Source organism: Tympanuchus pallidicinctus, unplaced genomic scaffold (genome assembly GCF_026119805.1).
Source record: "Tympanuchus pallidicinctus isolate F22 unplaced genomic scaffold, pur_lepc_1.0 scaffold1, whole genome shotgun sequence".
NCBI classification, from domain to species: Eukaryota; Metazoa; Chordata; class Aves; order Galliformes; family Phasianidae; genus Tympanuchus; species Tympanuchus pallidicinctus.
This window is the reverse complement of record NW_026294618.1, coordinates 67,724,467-67,745,246: the sequence shown is the minus strand read 5'-3', so window position 1 is coordinate 67,745,246 and position 20,780 is coordinate 67,724,467. Positions and strand designations below refer to the sequence as shown.

The 20,780-nt window shown below is 41.3% G+C and overlaps 1 protein-coding gene and 1 long non-coding RNA gene across 2 annotated transcripts in view; one reads left to right on the top strand and one right to left on the bottom strand.

Moving 5' to 3' along the window:
* TTLL2 (tubulin tyrosine ligase like 2) overlaps window positions 1-20,780 on the top strand; it is a 487,337-nt gene that overhangs the window by 378,757 nt on the left and 87,800 nt on the right. The window lies entirely within an intron of this gene.
* LOC128087184 (uncharacterized) overlaps window positions 1-20,780 on the bottom strand; it is a 146,930-nt gene that overhangs the window by 62,230 nt on the left and 63,920 nt on the right. The gene's annotated exons all lie outside the window — the stretch shown is intronic.

The following is a 20,780-nucleotide window of genomic DNA, read 5'->3' as shown; positions in this document are numbered from 1 at the left end:
AGCCTCCATCGACTGAATGGTTTCAGTCTAATGCTCTCTGTGCTGAGCTTCTTGGCTTCTTCTCTATTTTCCTCCTATAAATCAGCCCACAATAGAGAAGAGAAAGCAGGAAGATAAACAATCCAAAGATGAAAAATAAATAATTCCAGGTCAAAAAAAATCTGGTTGACTGAAATATTCTGACCAAAAAAAAAAACCAAAACAATCTCCTTCTCTACACCATTTTTTCCAACTTAGCTTTCCTGCTGGCCCTTAAAACAAAAATAAAATTATCAGATTGGTTCTAGGTCTATTTGTGCTCATTCTGATTTAACAACAGCCTACAGTGCCGCTGCTGCTGGCTGTGACTGCATCCCCTGACAGTTTGGTGTGGCAAGAGGAAGCTTGGCTCATTAGAGGGATGTGCCCATGAGGACTTCACAGAGAGGAGCCCACAGACACGTGGCTGTCACACAGCGGCTGTGAGGCACAAGAGAGGAGAGAAGCAGACAGCTAACAAAGTGCCATCATCAGTGCAGCCACGTGGACAGCACTTTGCATGCACAGATACGAAAATGCCTCTTAGAGGAGGGAAAACATAATTAGCGCAGTATGCCGTAAGATAGATGCTAAAGCAATCTGTCCAGCAGACAGATACTACAGTACAGAACTATATAGATGTTAAACCAATGACCCAGAATCTAGCCAGCTAAAATCTTAATCCCCTTTAAATAGATTCACAGACATCCTTTCATTGCAAACATTTGATCTGAGCAGACACCGTATACTGTTGTGTTGTATTTATAGAGCACTACGACAAAAGTTTGAGAGGTTTGCCCTTAAATAATGCTATTTTTCCCTGTTAATTTGTCAGCAAAGTGCTGTCTTTGCATAAATGCTTTTGAGATGGAAAGAAAAGAACATCAGCTCCAGATCCACAGCCAAATAGCTAACAAAAGGCTCTGTGCAAGCAAACGCAGCCTGCGTGAGGCAAAGCAGAGGAGAAGGGGTGCCCCAGAGTGCAACAAGGGCAGGCATGAGTGGAATGGGATCCCTTTTTCCTGCAGCCCTGAGCTAGAGTCAGGCAAAATGCCCATGATAAGTATATTCTCTGACTCAAATAAAATACTCAAATCAGCAAGAGGAGAGGTTGAAGATAGCTGTGAATTCAATTTGCATTCTAATAATTTGGATCAGAATGGAGAAGAGGCAGAGATGCATACTGGCTTACTTTGGTGCTTCAGGAAGGAGGCTTCGATTTTATAGCCAGGCCCTACGGAGGATTCACCAAACTGCCAGAGCTAGAGTGGCTTTCCTCTGGCAGTGTGGATGTCAGCAGACTCAGCAAGGGAAGAGGAGACCACAGCCTATTTTCTTCCTAGAGGGAAACAGAAAATGAATGTGGTCTTCCCAATCCCTATGTTTCAGGAAAGTACCCTTGCAACTGGACTATACAGTGCCCTAATAAAAAAGGTATTTTCAATATCTCCTGGTAAAAATATTTTATTTTTGTATGTAGAGAAGTACTAATTGGAGCAAGGGTCAGAGCCCAGCTGTTCCCCCAGCTGGAGCCATCAGGCCACCAAATCACTCAAGTTTTTCCTTTTCTTATTTTACTGAACAGCTCTGCAGAGTATAACTGTTCAAAAGTGGGAAACATAATCCTGTACCTGTGCCCGGAGCTCAGAGTGCTCAGGTGGGACACAGGAGATTTGTTCCCAAGACTTCAAACGGGGAGAATTAGGTTCAGATGCTCTTTCTGCCTAATCTTGTCCTGTTGCTCCACATGCTTTTTTCACACGGAATTCCCATCAGAAAGCTGTGCTTTATTTTCCCTATTTGTAGAATGGCTTCAGTTGGGAGGGTCTTCAAAGATCTTCTAGTTCCAACACCTCTGCTGTGGGCAGGGTTGCCAACCACTAAACACCCACCAGCTCAGGTTGCCAGGGTCCCATCCATCCTGGCCCTGAACACCTCCAGGGATAAGGCATCTGCAGCCTTTGGGCAGATGCTTCACCACACTCTGAGTGAAAAATCTGCCCCTAACATCTACCTCTAAATCTCCCCTTTTAGTTTAAAACTGCTCTCCCTTCTCCTATCCCTAGCTATCTGTGTAAAAAGTTGATTTCCCTCAAGTTTATAATTTCCTTTGAGTACTGGAAGGCTTCTTCAATGTAGAAAATACCAAGGGATCTCTTAGATAAAACCTTTAATTTGGCTCAAGCTGTCTTTTTCTCTCCTGTTCAGTGACTATTAAAGAACAAATAATTTGGCTTCATTTCATTAAAAGAAAAAAAATTGCTGGTGAAGAAAAGAAGTATCAGTTTTTCATACTGATTTCTACCAGGGAGAAATGTTCATCCCCCAGCACAGCTCTCTCCACAGACAGATGACTCTCCCCATGTTGCCAATAATGGGTCCACTTCTCGTGGAACTCCTGCACACTCCCTCTCCCCACCCTTTCTCAGGTTGCCTTTTTCATGGCGATCCTGATGCTTCCAGGGCTGCAGCCCTTGAGACAGTCAACGTCTGGGAGAGTCAGCAGAAAGTGCCCAGGTAAAATCATCCAGTGGAGCCAATTTGCCCTGGAACAATAGACATAAATGATTGGGCAACAGCACAGATAACTTCTCCTGCAGACAATGCCAGTGTCTGGAGGTAAATAGCATGTAATGACTTATTACAAATGGCCTTGATCATTCATGGTCTAAAGTCAATAGCTTTGATTGAGGTTTGTGACTGCAGAGCATGCAACATGGTTTATACTGCCTGCCTCTTTCCAAAGAGCAGTTGCGATGGAGCAGGACTGTCAGCTTGCTATATCCCCTGTATCTAAAGCAAAGACTGCTCACTGTGAACAAAATGGAACAAGAAATAAATGCACCTGAGTGAGTCAGTAATTTTCTTTGCAGGGGAATAATACCCAACACAAGTAAACAGGCTTGAGTTTAATTTTCACCTTTGTACTTCTTCATATTTGGTTCCTTATCTACAGTTAAGCTTTGAAAATACCCCACGAGCATCTTTGCTACGTGAGTAGAAGTTTGAACATCCAGCTAGAGAATGACAGGGCTACCAGCAATATAATCCCATTCATAGCATTTAAAACAGCTGAGATTCATTATTCTAATTATTCCTGCCCTAAGATAGATGCAGAACATCACTCTTCTGATGAATAGAAGTCTTCCGATTTTTTTTTTTCCTCAATTTATTCATGGATAATTTATACATATTTGTTCTTGTGCCAATATTGTTCATCTCCCAGCTCTTTTCCCTTCTGTTTACTTGCTATGGAAAGCAATCATATCACTCCTAGGCTTAATTTAGTAAAGCAAACAAGCAAAGTTCTTCCAGTTCTTTCTTTCTTTTTTGTTTTTTTTTGAAATAGGACTTTCATTTCCTGCTCATCCCAGTAATGCTTTTCTGAATATGCTTCTGTTTGGCTCTCAAGCCTGCTTTCCAGATACTGCAGTTTTTCCACACAGGGCTTTTTCCGCATCTTATAGAGATGAAAGATCAGCATCTCTGTAGGAGACCATATTTTCCTTACTCTATTGGAAATACCTTACTGGAAGGCACCTAAGATGAAGTTTTACTTTTTAATTCTTCATTATGTCAGTTCTTCCTGTTGTCATTTCCAACTAATGAACCTGCGTCAGCAAAAAATCCTTGTTATTATTACCAGTGTTTTATGCAAGTGAATTTCAGTACCTTTTGTTCACCTTACCTGAAAGGCATCTACTTCTCTCTGAGCAATGTCCGGATTGTCCATTATACAAGGGGAGCTCTGAAAGTACTGCCTCCTGTTTTATTATGTTGGCCCACAGAGTCAGAGGCAGATGCTGGTGGTATCGCAGTAGAGGCTGAACCTTCCCACCAATATTCTGTTACATTTTGTTGCTGTGTGACAGATGCAGCAGAGAGGCAGTCTGACACAATGGCATTTGACATGGAAGTATGCATGAAGCAAACATTGGTCACTGAATTCCTCCATATGGAAAAAAAGAGCACCCAGTGACATTCAACGATGCTTGCTGAATGTTTATGGAGATTTACTCTGGTTTGTACCAATGAATTTTGAACGAATATAATTCATGGAAATTTTAGATCACAGCAGACCGGTTCTGTAGGAGCACTATCCTATTGTATCCTATTGGATACAATTCCTAATGCTCTCTTTTAAGAAGTCATCAGTTCAGACTTCTTTTCTAGTAGATTTTTCCCTTTGCTGAAGCTGCACATTCTTTAGGTTTTGGGTTTTGAAGTCGTAGTTTAAGGAAACAACAAACTTGAACATTTAAGCTGTCTGCTCCACTTGGCTTTGCTTATTTGTTCCCACGATTTCCCAGAATTTGCACTGAAAAAAAATCTCTACCTTTTTCTTTTTACCTATTTACTACAATGCTGTGGCTAGTTGATCCACAGTTTTCTAAGAGAAGCTCTTCTCTAATACCTACACCAGTTACTGAAACTAAGTATAAAATGTCATCATTTTCCCCTGATTACACCTTTTTGTGATGAAAGTTTTTGACTATCACACATAATAATAACTAGGAATAACCAGACTTCAAACAATTTGTTCTGCAGTTTGTAGCCAGAATGATTTTCTGAGAAGAACAGCACAGTCACTGCAAGTAACTATTGATGCACAGATTAGCAGGGTGCTTAAGCTCATGACACAATTGATTTTGATTAATGCTAATACTAGACAGGTGCACTGCTATCTTGCTAAACCAGAGGGACTAAGTAATAGCAAATTCATTTAGTTTGGATATGTGTTTCCTGAATGAGGTATGAATAGAAGAATAAGAAGAAAAATTACAAGCTTGTCTACATGTTCCTTAAATGAAGCATATAACAGCCTACAGATCTTTCGCAGGCAAGAAATCCTGATTTAGAAATATTTATTGTGCCTCAATTAGACACACAGGAGGAAAAAAAAGGAAAAAAAAGGAAAATACAGGCTGAGGATCAAGAATTCATTGACTTGCCATTTTTTTAAAGCCAAGAGAAAGCAGCATATTTGGTCTTATTGTGTATGACTCGGGCAGAGTACTTTCAGAAGGTCTAATTTTTCAAATGTAATTTGGGGGGAAATTCTGTAGGTCAGACTTTATTTGACATGTGTGCCCTCTGGGCAGCTTACACCATTCTGAATAAGCTGCATTATAGCATTTCAACCCCATGGTGTCTTCTGCGAGGACATTATTCTGCATTTCATTTCAAGGGTCTTTAAGAAGACTTTTGGAGAAAGAAAAGGAAAATCCCAAGAGAAGAAAGCTCTCGTTTTTTTGAATGATACTTTTTACTCAAATCAATGAATCAGTAAAGGCCAAATGGCATTTGTGTTCGTCTAAAGTTACTAGACTCTTAGAAGCTTGCCTTTACATAATGGGACAAAATCTGTATTTCCAACGCAGGAGATAGCGTTGAGTGAAATTTGTGAATACATTGCCTGAAAAAGGTCATCTGGATCTGAACAGCCATCATGAAGAGAAAGTTTGTTGAATACTTAGCCAAGTGGACCAAGTGCACATTATACTTTCTAGCTTCACTGAGTCATGTTAAGGACAACTAGAAACACAGAGTTTGCGAATGTGTGGCTGTGGAAATGCAAAAGCCATCTGGCCTGAATTCTGACAGTGTCAGAGGCTGTTGCTGGTTGCAGGGATGTGTTTCTTGTTTTTAAACACTGCAGCAAACCAGCTCACTCTTCAAAGAGCACCAAGCTTGGTCACGTACGGTTGCAAATCCCCTGCCACCCCTGCTCCAGCACATTATCTCCCTGGGATTACCCAGAAACGTGAAAGATGCACTTCCATCACCCTAAAACTGACAAGTGGGCTGAAGGAAAACATTTGCTCTGAGTGTGAGCTTAATGAGGTCTGGTGTTATCTTGGAGACCAAATGCCCAAGTGTTTCTAAATGAGCGTGTGGGCTTACCTCCTGTCTTTTTTTACTGATAGTGAGTACAGAGATAAAAACCAGGGAGCATGCTGTAAGGAGGCAGTGAAGCTCTTCAGGTCTCTCAGGAGGGCTAGTGGGCAATCTATATAGAGAAAAAGGGTTGGGGCTGGCTGTTTCAGATTCAAGCGATGCCAGAACAGCATCCATACCCCACTCCTTTGCAAAAGTGCCCCTCTCTAGTTGATGCTGGACTAGGATGACTTTTGCCTACCAAAAGCATATTCTAACAGCCCTAAAGGAGAGAGATTTTCATGATCTCTGTTTCTGCTTAGTCTCTTTCTCTATGATACCACCTCTCAAGCCCTGCCAGGCCCTGACGTTGCTTGGTGGATGTGGTGATATACGACCAGAACAGCTGAACTGACAGAGGGAGGCATCTTGCTCCAAGCCCCGACAGTCTTGTTCTGCAAGTGGGATAAGAAGTGAGAGAAAAATGCCACTGTCAATTAGCCAGTGTTTGTACAAGAGATGGTTGAGCCCCATGGAGTTTTGTTAACCCCGTGGCCTCTTCGTAAGACCTGCCTGAGTTCATGAACCTATTCCCACATTGTAATTTAAACCCACACATTCTCTTTTGAGGTGGGGTTAATAAAAACATGCTTCTAATTAAGGAACACACAGTGCTATGTGTTGGGGCACAACGCTGTGTATCAGTTCAGGCAGGCAGATGCTTTTGGCAGTATCTGACTGTGCACACACTGCCATTTGTTTTTCCTTCTTTGCTAAACTTTCACAGCTACTTGGAAATTATTCTTCTGCTTGCTTAATTTTCTCACTATATTCCTTCACAGGAATTTGCTTTCTTGGCACTCTCCACAAGGTAACAAGGCTCTCCTGATATATCAGGCCTTGCTCTGGGCCCACATTAAAGCAAGTCTGGAAAATGCAACAGACCAATTCTCTGCTCTTTTGAAAACAGCTTTCAACAACCACACAAAACATCACCAGTATTTCCTGCCATTCGCAGCAGGGATGCATTCCCTCAACCTGGAGGCCTGGCCAGGCACAATGTTCCTCCATCACCACTGCTGCTGCTCAGTGCTGGTCAGGATTGCAGGAGCGTTATCTGTTCACAGTTTTATTTCTCTCCTGCATTAAGTTGTGAGGAATACCCAAAGATGGGACTAAATTAAGTACAGTTCAAGGCAAGATTGAATTGGGTCCAAATTCAAGTAATTCCTTTCCCATTAACAGCACCAAAAGAATGCCTCAGAAGGTATATGTTAAAGCAATGCCACCATCTAAACACATCACTGAAAACTCAGTGCTCACAGGCAAGCTGACAGCTCCAGTTTGGCATCTACCTAGAACTAGAAACTGGTTTCCACAACAAAGCGTGGTTTTTTAAAAACACTTCTGGGGAGATTTTTTTGGTCTGCTGATATTTCCTGATATTACAGCTACAGGAATTCAACTTATACAACAACTCATATTTCACTGCAAAGCATTCTGAAGCTTTGCATTTGATATTATTTATCGTATTATGAATATATTAACTTAACTCTGCTAGTCATGCCACCTAATGCCAACAAAATCAACACAGCAATGCAGTTTACACCACAGACTTGACCCCTTACCTTTTCTAGCACAAGGAGAGTACAGGAGGTGTCATTTTTTGAATGAGCGCATGAAGAGAGCCATTTAAAAATAATCTAATTCAGTACTTCATGTTTTAGAGTATTTACTCATCACTAATCTAATCCTATCAGACAAGGTAAATTTATATTTACAGACACAATCTGGTAAGCTTTTTTTGATTTATTAATGTGCTTGCTGGTTTCTATGCCAGTGCTGATTTGCCATGAAAAGAGGTTGGAGAAAATGTATTCAATTACATGAAGAGATGTTTTCAGCAAAAACCCAGTTTTCACTGGCTCGCCTCACTGCATGTAGAAGCCCAGTGACATTTGATTTAGTTCCCAGGTCACAGAGCTTTTCTCTGACATCCCCATCCTGCAAAAAAAGACGTGCTTTGCCATTTCCAATAACTACAGCAGAAATCCTTTTCCTTTCTCACTTCTATTTCCTATTACTTTTGTATGGCTTGATCTTTGTTTACATGAAAGCTGTTATCCATGGCAAAATAATAGAGTATATTGGTGCCTGTACTAGCTGCTGCTTCTTCAAAGTGGCTGTCTATTCAGCTTCACTGTGAACAAGACAGGCCAGGGGCTGCTACCTTCTTGGACTAGGGTCTGTGCTGGCTTCCTGTGGTACACAGAGCACATGATAGGGACTTCTTTCCCAAGAGTTTCTTGTAGACACAGCCTCTAGATACAAAGCACTTGCCCAGCAGGTATTCTCAACACAGGAATACAACTCAAGACCCCAGCTTTTAGACCCTTGACCCACCAAAAGTGTCAGCTGTTGTGTGGGAGCATGTCTGGGCATATAAGGTCCTCTCAAGGGGGAGATAGGATTGCTAAAATTCTAACCTCCAGAGACTGAGACCAGGGGCACCATGCACGTGCTTGGTGTGTTCTCTCCATCTAGCATTTCTTCTCCTTGTCATCCTCCCAGTTTTCCTTCACAAATCCAGTACAGGTCCTCTATTCAAACCTCACTGCTTTTCTCTGTCTGCAGCTCCAGTCACAAGATGCTAATATTAGGTGCACAGGTGCTTCATATCTGGAAATACGGCATGTGGGGAATTCAGGAAATTATCCTGTTGGTGTCAGCAAGCCATAAAACCCAGTTACTAGAGCTTTTACCATTGTGGCACTGAGATGGTCCATAAGATTATTATCAGCTACTTTAGGTTTTTAAAAGACCTTAAAAAATGAAAGCTGGAGTCTGAATGGATCAGCTCTAACCCTTTAATGCTTCACTTTGTAATTCTTTTTAGTGAATGGTTTCATATATAAAGGAAGGAAATAACATTTCAGGAAGGGTTACGCAACTAACAATAATAGGTCACAAAACTGTGCACTCTCCTCATTCCTTTAATTCCTCAGCTGTCTGCTTGCAACATAGAGGGAGAGAAATGAAAGATAATTAACAAAATGTAGTGTGGAGTGGTCTAATCAGTGAGCTGGATGTCTCAGTGTACGCTAAGTGCTTACAATGTCAGTCTGTAATTTCATTGGCTGTGCTACTAACTTGAACAGGCCAAACATCAACTGGCTTATAACAGCATATTATATTTTATAGATCGCTCTTTGTTTTCAAGAGTGAGAAAGCATCCTATTATCCCATCTACAGTTCTCAAGTTCTTTCCCATGGAAACAGACCAATAACAACTGAGGTTTTAATCTTCTCCTATAATTCACTGGATTTAAAATCTTTTATAGGTGTTCTGACTACAAGAGACACACAAAATCCAGGTCTATTGTGCACACAGCATTCTTATAACTGAATTCACATTCTTGGCTTTTTTCACTTCTAATGACATGTTGACGGGGAATTTTGCCTCTCTCATCTTCCTGCATAAAACCCTTCCTTGAAGCCCCCTGTTATAGCCATCTATTTTTGCTAGGCAAAATACAATCAAGCCAATTTCTCAAAAGTTGTCATGTAAGTATTTCACATAGTTTTACCACTCATTATGGTATGATGACAAAGTACAACAATTTATCAAGTCGCAGCATTGACAGAGCTATGGTAATTGTAGAGAGATATTCAAGTTGAAGTGCTCTCACTCCCATTAGGAGTAGGCAAAAATAGCACAAGTAGGTCTACAAATGGAAAGTTCTAGAACTGCCTCAACACCATCATGCTTGAGCACCAAGTGGAAATCTTTTTAAATAAGTGTCCTGGAAGGCACACATATTGCTTATGCAGTGCAAGGCATGATTGTTTGTAATTGAAGGGACAGGACTAGATAGATGGCTGTGCACCTTGACAAACACCCCAAAATCTATATATTTTTCTAATATCCTTCAATGCCTGTTATATCTTCATTAAGAAGTAAACTGAAGAAGAATGTATGGGTCAGTTTAAGCACTGTGCCTGCTCAGCAGGCAGGAGGGCTTCCTGCTTTCTGTTCCAGTTCATCTCTTGACAGGTTTCTTTAGATAGGATCCTTCTCCAGACAGAGAGAGATTTGCAGATCTGACCACATGCCCCCTTTCCTTGCAGGCCTGCTCTTGCACCCATTCACTACAGGTTTGCACCAGGTTTGGCATTCAAAGCATAGCTCCTTCTCATTGCTGGTATTTCTCTGCTTTGTTGCCTACACAAGAAGGGACAGCCCTTACCTCTAAAAATCTACGACAACGCAGTGTGAAATGCAAATCTTCTTTCACTTCATACAGCATTAAAAGAAAAAGACCTAGGACTGTGAGGGACAGTGGAAAACAGGAAGACATTTCGGATGTTTGGACTTTTCAGGACATTATCTTTTCTTACATATATTTGCAAACATAAAATGTTGAATATGAGAAATATGTGAACAAGCCAGGGACAGGAAAACTTAGGTCCTGGATGGAGAAAGGAACACAGTGTCTCCATCTCTATACTGCACACTAAACATAGAATCATAAAATCATTACGGTTGGAATGACCAATAATATCATCTAATCCAATCATCAACCTATGCCTGTGATCACTCTAGGCCATGTCATTCAGTACCACATTTATCCTCTTCTGGAGGAAGACCTCCAGGAATGGTAACTTCATCTCCTTTGGCAGTATTGGTATTTACTGTCCAGCAGATACCACCTCCTTCTTGAATTACTAGGGGAAGAGGTGGGACTAGATTAAGTAGAGTCATAGAGTCTCATGGAGACCTTGGTAAAAAAAAGAGTCTGAACTAAACTGAAAATGAACATCCTACCTCCTTGTTAACCTAGCAGCTCCCTATCAGCATATGAGTAGCATAAGAGTAGTGATTCCAAATGCACTAGTTTAACAATATTATTGTAGAAAAAGGAGCTTAGCTATACTTAAGACACCACAATGGTTCAAGCTTTTCATCACAAATCTGCTTCAGCCAAAATTTATTGTGAGCCTGATGGCTTTTGGAGAAGCAATAAATGCTAACTTCTGAAATCCTTCTATGTTATCTCTTAAAAAGTGAAAAAAAAATTAGTCCTGATATCTATTGCTTTTATCTTCCGAAGCATTTAGCAGTTGCTAAGCAGGTCTATTCCCATTTTGTTGATGGAAAAAGGCAAAAAGAAAAGGACACAATGGGCTCAAAATAGCATAGAAAATCAGTGACAAAGATACTACTACACAATCATGGGTACCAGCTTCAATTTCATAAGCCATTTTTCGTCTGCTGAAAGGTAATAATTATATAGCAGAATACTGGATGGTCAGCTCTCTACATATACATGTGTGTGCATACTTGGTAATTGCTCTCATCAAATCTGGTATTTCAACCTTCAGACAGGAACATCTCAGAGAAATGAAGTCTCATGGGAGATGAAGTCAGCTGTCCTCCATTTATCCAGTATAAAGCTCGAGCATAAAAAATGCACAAGAAGGACCTTGGCACTTTACCAGCATCCATCTACCATGACCCACTGGAGTCAGTTTGGTCCCCACATCCACTCAGCATTGGCCTTTCTGCTGAATTCATCAACAAAGAGTGGAAATGACAGCAGCAGCTTTAAAAACATGAGTATCTATTTACTGGCAGCAGGGTAAGATCCTACAACCTCACTGAGGCCACTGAGAAGCCCTCAAATGGCAGTGATTTTTACTCACACTCTCTGTGGGCTAAATTCAAGACAGTTGTCTAAAAACATTCTGAAAAATCAGCTATCATCTAAAAAATCTCTTTAGATTCCAAACTCTCTTTGACAGACCCAGATTCACTGAAAACCACAATGGGCTGCTCATGAAGTGGGAGCATCCCTGGAACTCTTCTCAGCAGACTGCTTCATTTCCTTGGTGCTGGGCAAAGAGACTAACTTGGAAGCTACATTAACTGTAAATTACATAGCAACAAAGGCAAATGCAAAGAACTCCAAAACAATTAAGCAGAGTCAGGAAAAAGGGTTTAAGGGGTTCTTATATAGCCAGCAGCCAAGGATTTGGCTGCTTTACCTCCTGCTGAGGAAGTTCTCTGATGCTTGAATGAAGTGCAGCATTTCAATCAGACTGAAAAACAGCTGTACCTGCTCAAGAATAATAATAATTAAAAAAATAACAGTGTGTTACAGGATGCACTTCCTCCCTATCAAGTGCTAATTTCTCCTTCAAAGGAGGAAGAGCATAGCTCAGGTTTTTTGTAAGGAGCAGGGGATGCAGGCCTGCAGAATGATATGAGGACTCAATGGGCAATATATAGAGGGCAGGCTAGGTTAGAAGAACATGTGGGCCTACCTGCTGCATGGAAAACATTTGCCCCTGATATTATTTTGGCCCTTCTAGTCACCATCTGCAAAGAAAATGGGATGTTCTAACTCCTGTGGCTGCTGGTACAATAGGATATTTTGAGAAAAAAATAGTACCTGCAATAATGGTGTTTAGAATCTTATATTATGCAACTCCTTCAAATAATTTGATTCTTTTTATTTATAGCAATTTGTGTTGGTGAAATGTTTCATATATGTGGCCAGCTCACTGACTCCACTGCTTATTGCAGAAATTCAGTTTCTGACATTTTCATCATAAAAGCATTACAGGAATTCTTAGGGTAGTGAGTAGCACATCACTTAGTTTAATTTAGACCCAAACAACAAGTTTTGGCTGTAATCAGCACAATGTATGTGAAACAGAGGCTATGAACCTGGAGCTCCATCAGCCCAGATGAATGCCTAAGTCTTGAGGATGTCAAGAAAAGAGGCTGTTCTGTTATCAGAAAGTACAATTTTGGAGCTGATACCCAGAGGAAGAAAAAAGGCAGATTTTAAGATTTGTTGTGGAAGAGGTAAGACATTTCTCACCCAGGATGAACTTGGTCTCATGTTGGAAGACAGAGCTGAGGCCAGCTGGAGCCAACATGACATCTGAACACAGAATCATATAATGGTGTGGGTTAGAAGATCATCTAGTTGCAACACTTTGTTCACAGGAAGGGATGCCTTCCACTACTGGTTACTTGAAGCCACATCCAACCTGGCTTTGAATACTTCCAGAGATGGAGCATCCATGACAGTCATGTTTCCAAAATCCCAAAATTGATGAAAATGCACTCCTGGGACATGAACAAAAAGCTGATCCATATGGCAAATAGACAGGAACCATAAGTTGCATCTTAATTTGTGCGGCAGCAAGAAAAGGAAGAAAGGTACCTCAGAACTAGGCAAGAAAGAGAAAATGAAAGGCTGAGGATGGAAAGAAGTGGGATTATCTGTCTTGCACAGTCAAGCTTTATTAAACGCTCCTGTTCCTCCTTACAGCCATGTCATTGGACCTCCTTCATGATCTTCATCTTTATGCAGTACAACAGGGAAGTGTGTCTCTAATTCTTTGGTAGCTGTTCACACAGAACACTTAACTTCCATCTCCTCCTAATGCTTTACTTTTGCAGAAAGCCATCACGGCAACACTAAGTTACTCAAAAGCACAATTTATCCACAACAGAATATGCCCAATGCATCAAGGGAAGGCAGAAAAGCAAGAAAACTACATTTAGACTAAGTACAACTACTTGACTTTCTGGTCTTTTCACATTGTTTTTTCTACCTTCAACATTCTCTCTTCAAACTCTTTGAAAACCAGCTGTCCTTTGCCTCATCATATGAAGCACTGCGTAGTTTTGATAGCAATAAGGAATTTAATAAGGAAATTGAAAAATTAAGGGGCAATAAATTTAATCATTACTTTAAAAAGCAGCATGAGACATCTGACATTCTAGTACTTTAATTTTTCCCTTGTGGTGAGCCTCGATTGCACATCCAGAGAAGTTAAGACAAATGAACACAGAGCAAGACTCTATGGATATTTGAGAATGCAGTGTTACTCTTAGGCTGTAAAATTGTTGCAATTCAGATTCCTTATTTCCATTCTAGAGCTGTGAGTCAACCAAACAGAGGAACTTTCTCATCTCCATGAGGTTTTCATGGTTAGGATCAATTGCTCATCTGGAATGTAACATATGCTCGTCCCCACGGAGTTCCTATGTTGATATCAAATTTTCTGATTCTTTATGGGAAGCTCAGAGGAACACAGCCCACACACATCTGCTTAAGGTGGCAGGAAGAGGGAAAGTGAAGCTTTCAAATGCTTTTCCTCTGCTAACCCCTTAGAAATGTCACTGACTTTTAATCCATATGCAAACATAGTAAATGTCAGGTCAGTGACAGCTGCTTACCATACATGCCCTTTGCAATTTTTAATTCAGGGACCTTTTATTAACATTTTACACATACCTGGATGAGGTCAACATTATTATAACTCCTGCTGGGGAAAATGCTGTGATCAGCAGAGAACATGGCGAGGGAGATGGAAAGGAGCAGGGTTGTGCAAATCTTAAGAACGTTGCCATATATCTTCACATTCATCATAAGCATCAGGTGTCTACGGCCTAAGTGGAATGCCTCCCACTGGCTCCATAGGAGATGTGAGAAATATCCCAAGGAGACAACAAAGCCACATTTCTTTTCCTGCTCTACAATGGGAGAAATGTACCGTTAAAGACAAACTCATCTTCTGCTAAAGACCTTTGTAACCAATATTGCAGATTAGATGGGCAACATTACTACTGATGAACATTACAATCCATCCAGCTGAAATGCATTTCAGCTCAGCATCTATGCTTTCTTCTCAACTGAGAAAATTATACCATTAGTGTCAGCAGTGCTCTTTTTTCATACCTTGTATGTGGAACCTACGACTGTTTGTTTATTTTTTTCCATCCCAGTTTTCAAGACAAAGGGAATAAGAATAGAAAAACTTGACAGCTTCTACTGCAAGAAGAGCTGTTTTGCTGTAATACAGCACATTACTAGAGAACTACGTAATAGATCTTGAAAGGTTCAGCTTACAAAGCATTTTAAGCCAATTTTTGCAAGCACAGTTATGTAAACCACTGAGCAGGGATTTGGACATGCAATGCTGAGAGTTGTTTAACTTCAGCAGCACCAGCAGAGAAGTAGCATAGGCAAGGGAAATGGATATGAATGGGATGCTCCTTGGCTATGCTGGGCAACTGGGCGCATAAGTGCAAAAACTAATGTTCAAACACAAGCAGGATTATTTACATATTTGTAGGATGAAGTCAGAAACTGTGTAGCTTTTTACCTATGAATCTTTTAAGCAGGACATGAAACACTCTGCTCTTGTTTAGATTATATGGACACTCTCCCTAAGTAAAAAACTTACCTGTCTTGAGCTAAAATCTCTTTGATGTTCGATTGCACCGTAAATATTTAGCACTTGCACTCTTCTACTCTGCATGTGACTACAGCATGTAATGAGACGTGCTCACAGAGCCTTTGAGATGGAAAGTAATATATCAATACATTGTTGTGAAACATGAATTGAAAATACAGCATCATTTTTGGATATAAATATTCTGAGAGCAAGGATGCTCATTCATCACTCATTGCAGTACAGCCTAAAGCAGTGGAGCCCCATCCCAGATGTGGGCTCTCTAGTAATAACATAAACCAAACAGTAAACAAAATGTAATAGAATAATTTTTATGTTATTAGCATCACTCCAAGAGACACAGTATGAAATGAGGGTACAGCATAAAGATATAAACCTCAATTAGGCTGACCTCCAAAATCAGAACACTGCATTACAGGGAACCAAAATTCACTTGCAGCTCTCTATAAAACTTCCCCTAATCTCTGTCATGAAGCCTTCTGTATGTCAGGTAAGGTCTCAGCGGGATGTGTGAGCCTCTGTTCTGCCACCAAAACTGTTACATCACTGATATTTTCATGTCTACTTTACATCATCATATCCATTGCACTTTAGTGATTAGATCTCTGTAGTCAGCCTCGCTTCTGAATCAATACTAACGATGATGTGATTGTCAGTGTTGAACCACTATAACCTATTTCCCTATATCCGCACAGCTCAATTGCATTCTGCGGAGTAATTCTGGACTTACCAAGACTGAGCGTGAGAGAAAAACACTTGTCCTGCTCTTTTGAGGAAAGCGGTGAGGAGGGTGATTCTTTTCAGCCCAGTGAACACATTGATCTCCTGAAAGCGATTTCTGCTCAACCTCACAATTCCCTGGGCAGAGAAAGCATGAAGGAACATGTGGGTGAATGGCTGGAACTGCCCCTTGCCTCTCCTCTCCTGATAATGCACTGTCCCTGTGTAACTCATTAAACCTCTTAATCTGCTCGTAACACGTTTTTTTTTCTTTTTCCCTGGATCATTAAGTGTGGCTCTGCTGCTAGAATTAGACACCTGTATCCTGTCCCAGGTAGTGTATTGCCATGGGGTGAGGGGCAGAAAGGTTCGGCAGGCCTCTGCTAAGACTTCTCTCCCTTCCCACTTGAGTACTTACTTCTTCAGAGGCATGGAACAAAGCAGGAAGCAAAATTAAACTGTTGTGGCACAGGATTATGTACAGCTTTTACCATCCTCTGAAATGAGAATACCAAAGAGAGGATACGAGTGGGAAGGCTGATTATTAAAGCCAACACTCAGCTTAATCAAAGCAAGCCTCAAAACAACAAGGCAGTGGCTCAAGACAAAGAACCCACAACAAATAAGCCAGCAAAAAAAAAAAAAGAAAAAAAAAAGGCGGTCAATTTTTCTGCGTGTGAGGATATGCTGGCAGCCTCTGCGTGGCTTAGGCAGGATGACAGAGGATTCAAACAGGAGAACACCAGCAACAGCTGTTCTGGTTGCTGCTTCAGTACTGCCTGTCTGCCATCAATTTGCCACTAATTTCCTTCAGATGTAATGAGTGTGCCTCACTGCTTTTCAGAGGATGGTTTCTGGGTGCGTGCTGCATGCCACTGGGCTATCACTCATCCCATCAGACGCATGAGTGTGCCAAGCTGGAGACTGGCAGTGATGGACATTAATGGAGGCATCACCAGCATTACTGATGTGTGCTCACTTTTCTGTTTCCCTCACCCCTGCCTGCTCTGCTTGCAAATCTGTGCAGATGCTTGCAGTGAAATGACCCAGAGCAAAATCATACAGGAAAGAGAAAGCATAGTTTTATCTTGAGTCCTGCGTATGAATTATCTTGCATAATATGGTGCTGCATTGCCATGCATTGTATCCTCTTTATATGCATCTGGAAAAGACAATATTCAATTCTCTGTGTATGGAAATGTATTTTATGTTGCTGATTCTTTAAGTTGTAGTACTTGGAAATTGCCCAATATTATGTTGTGCTCTGGTGGCTTTCAGGATTGCAACGGTTTCAGTCTCTGCATTTTTTTTCCTGTCCTGGCACCTATTCTGTTTAAACTCCCTGGGACAAGTTAATGCAGGAGCACTGCCAGTCAGCTCAACACAGTGACCCCAGGGTGGGTGTGCCCTGTGCCTCCAGCTCTGCTGTGCCATAGCTCAGTGCCTCTGGGGCTCACTGCACCTTCACCCAGCTGCAGAGCGTCCTGACTCGGAAAACTTCTCTGTATGAAACAGGAGCACATGTAGCATCTTTCATATAGAAGAGTGGTGTATTGATTTGATTTGTTTTCATTATTAACCATGGTGTTTTACAGTCATGTAGTGAATCAGAGCTCATCCTGAAAAAGACTACGCTATATTTAGGAATAGCCTGTGCAGGCAGTTTTGCTAACTCTGGTACAGTGAGCACATGCTGGTTTTTAGCACAAGTCTTTCAGTACCAGCTCTTGTCTGCGGTGGATGAGGAGCTTTTACATTCTCATAGTAGCAACAGCTACCAGGAACGGGGTTTGTTTTGCAGCTGCCTTCAATGAGCGTGCATGTTGCCAGCAGTACTGATTCCCAGGAACAAAGTCTGCTTTTTTTTTTGGTTTTCAAATATTAATGTCCTGCTATAAGTGCCAACATACTTCACCTATTGTAACAGAGCTGGGGCCTCTGCGGGGGGAGTGGGGAGGAGAGGAGAACAGAGGCTTGCCAAAGGGACAGTAACCATCTTTCTGTTGGAAGTCTGCTGGTTTGGGAACAAAGGACAGTGTGATTGGAGACATATAAACCCAGCCTTTAGCTTCTTATGAAAATGCCTCATCCTGGCAACTTGCCCTTTCTCTCCCACATTTATTTCCTAGTCTCATCATTCAGTGCGTGAAATACTGGGACTGGGGCAGAATCTTGAAAACACAAATGGCCTCCGCTGTAGAAAGTAGCAAAACTTTGCCCACTGCTTCTAAACTCATTTCAGAGCTTAAAAGCCCCATTTTGTGTAGGGAGAGTCTTAGCTTAGGCAAATGCTATGATCATTACATTGGCAAAGGAACAGGGAACAGGCTCTGATTCTTAGGTTCATGCTAAAAATCACATTTTTTTCTTTTTTTCCTGAAGGATCAGGTAATTTTCCACTGGTTTATTTAACGGCCACAAAAGCTGCAACTAAATGAAGCTTTCTGAGTGTGCTTCTGGAGCATGTCTCAGACACTGAGGAATCTGGGTGAGATGCTGCTCGGCACCTGCCCTGCTGCTTGTCTGCATTTCGCTTCAAGGAAACCAAGCTTCAGAGAAGGGCCAGCAAAAGACAACAGCAAGTTTTAAGGGAATTCATCCACCCTGATCCAGATGAGCAGGATCCTGACTGAGAAAACAGCGTGCTTATCTCCCCAGACAGATACTACCTGAGTGCCCCCATTGGCTGAGAAAGCTGGAAAAGTCCTCCCCAATGAGGGAGAGGACTGGGAGAAAAACAAGCTGAAGGCAGCTGAGGGTTGCTATGGAGAAATACCAGCCCTCCCAGGTTTCAGGCCATGGCGAGGTGGTGAACTAGTCCCTTAAAACAGGCTTTTCATATATGGTTGCCAACAGAAATGGTGACTGATGCAACTTCTTTGTTTAAGCTTAACGTTGACTGTATTTTTAAAATAGATTTAAAACAGTATTTCAGCTTGAAATCTAAAAAAAAAATAGCCCTTTATAATAATAAAAATACAACAAAGTGATTTTTGCATTCAAAATCAACAGCGCAGATAAAACGATGCAAATTTGCTGAAGAATGTTCCTGTTCTGAAAGTGAATTATTCAAAGGGAAAAGTGGAGTAGGTACCCTGCCTCCTGCCCAAAAAACCTTGCTCTGACATGGTTAGTTACTGTTTGCTCTCCATTTTCTGATTCCTGCCTGAAAACCCTTCAGTTTGACTGGCAGAAGTGCTGAACACTTAAAGCTGCAATTGCAGGGGAAACACGCCTTCACTCTAACCTCTTTTTGCCTCATATTCCCAAGTGTAAAAAGGGGCTAAACTGCTTTTCACTTTTAAGGGTTATTGTGAGAGGGTATTCTAGATGCCTGTGAAACAACTCCCTCTGCTTATAAGACCTTAGCAAGGCTCATGAAGAAACAAACAATGCAGTGAGACACCGTACTGCACCCTGAACCACACCAAGCCAGCACCGTGTGGCACAGCTTGTTCCGAAGTGGGAACCATCTGTCCCCTCCTCTGCAGGCACTGTGGCAGTGTGAGTGCAACTGGCTACATGGGACTGCTGGCTGTGGAGGGCTCCCACAAACTCTGGCCTTCGAACAGGATGAGCTGAAGCTGCATACATGATTTTAATTAGGGCATTTCCTAATATGAATTCCTAATATGTGGCTTTGCAGCCTTAAAAAATGTATTTTAATAGATGGAGTTTGTATGTGCTAAAGAGTGCAGAGTAAGTGAAAATCCCTGCCTTAACAAGCATTTACATCACACTTCTTCTCTTCTGAAGAAGGAATATTCAAAAAATAAATGGGCAAATCTGAGGCAGCCACAAAAAATTCCACCCTGTCTCCTCACTGTGACCTTTCCCAATTTGTAAATACTTCCCATTTTTCTCCTTTTGACCAACTAAACCAAAAAGCTGGGACAAGCCATCTTACAAAGCCTGTTCTTACAAGGTTTTAAGGCTCCAGTCACTTGGATACATTTCAAATAAGCAGACAAACTTGTGCATGATTGTCCAAATCAAATTTCTTATGTTGTTTGCTCCCTGCTATTAAACTTCCATACTGTTAGCAGAATTTCTTCAGAGTTTTTGGGATGCTGATGCTTTTTTTATTATTATTTTTTATTTTTCTTGGGTGTGAGTGACCTGCTCTGGAGGAGGCCCTACAGATTATAATGTTAATTGAGGGCTCCAAGCATATAATTCATTATCAATCTCTATCTCCCCTAATTCAAAACGGCTTAATTATACTGTTGATAGCTGCTTTTGATTTTTATAAAATAATTTACAGAATTATGGAGATTCCTCTCAAGAACTGGAGGACACTGGAGCCAAGAACCTGTTCAGTGGGGAAAAAAAAAAAAAAAAAAAATAAAGAAAACATTTTTACAGAGCCTATTTGTATTTAAGGGATTCCAAAAGTTGCGTGTGTTAACTGAAGTGTTATGAAACACAGCTGACATAAAACAGGGTATTTCCATTAACTCCAACTGAAGAAAAAAGAAAAGAAAGGATCCGTGAGTCACTCTGGCTGAGTGTACATGAATGAATATAGTGTTAAACAGAACCCAAAGCATATGACAGGTTTGAGATGCATACACTCTAACGCATCAAGGTTTATATATCCTCACACTGCAGTTGGGAGATGGCACAGTACTATTCTCCCCATTTTATGAGTGAGGAGTTTAGACATAGAATAGGACCAGCTATGGCACAGAAGAGAGGCCCCAGATGGGCTTCCTACCTTTCTGCTTGCACCACAGCACCAAGGCAAGCAAGGGGCTCCATGGGATGGGTGCCTCCTTTTTGCCTTCCTCATTCTCCTGCCTCCTGTGTCTCTTGTTTTACTATGTGCTTGAGTGAGGAATTGGTGATGACATACCCTATATTTGACACGCTCATTGTATCTCCTCCTC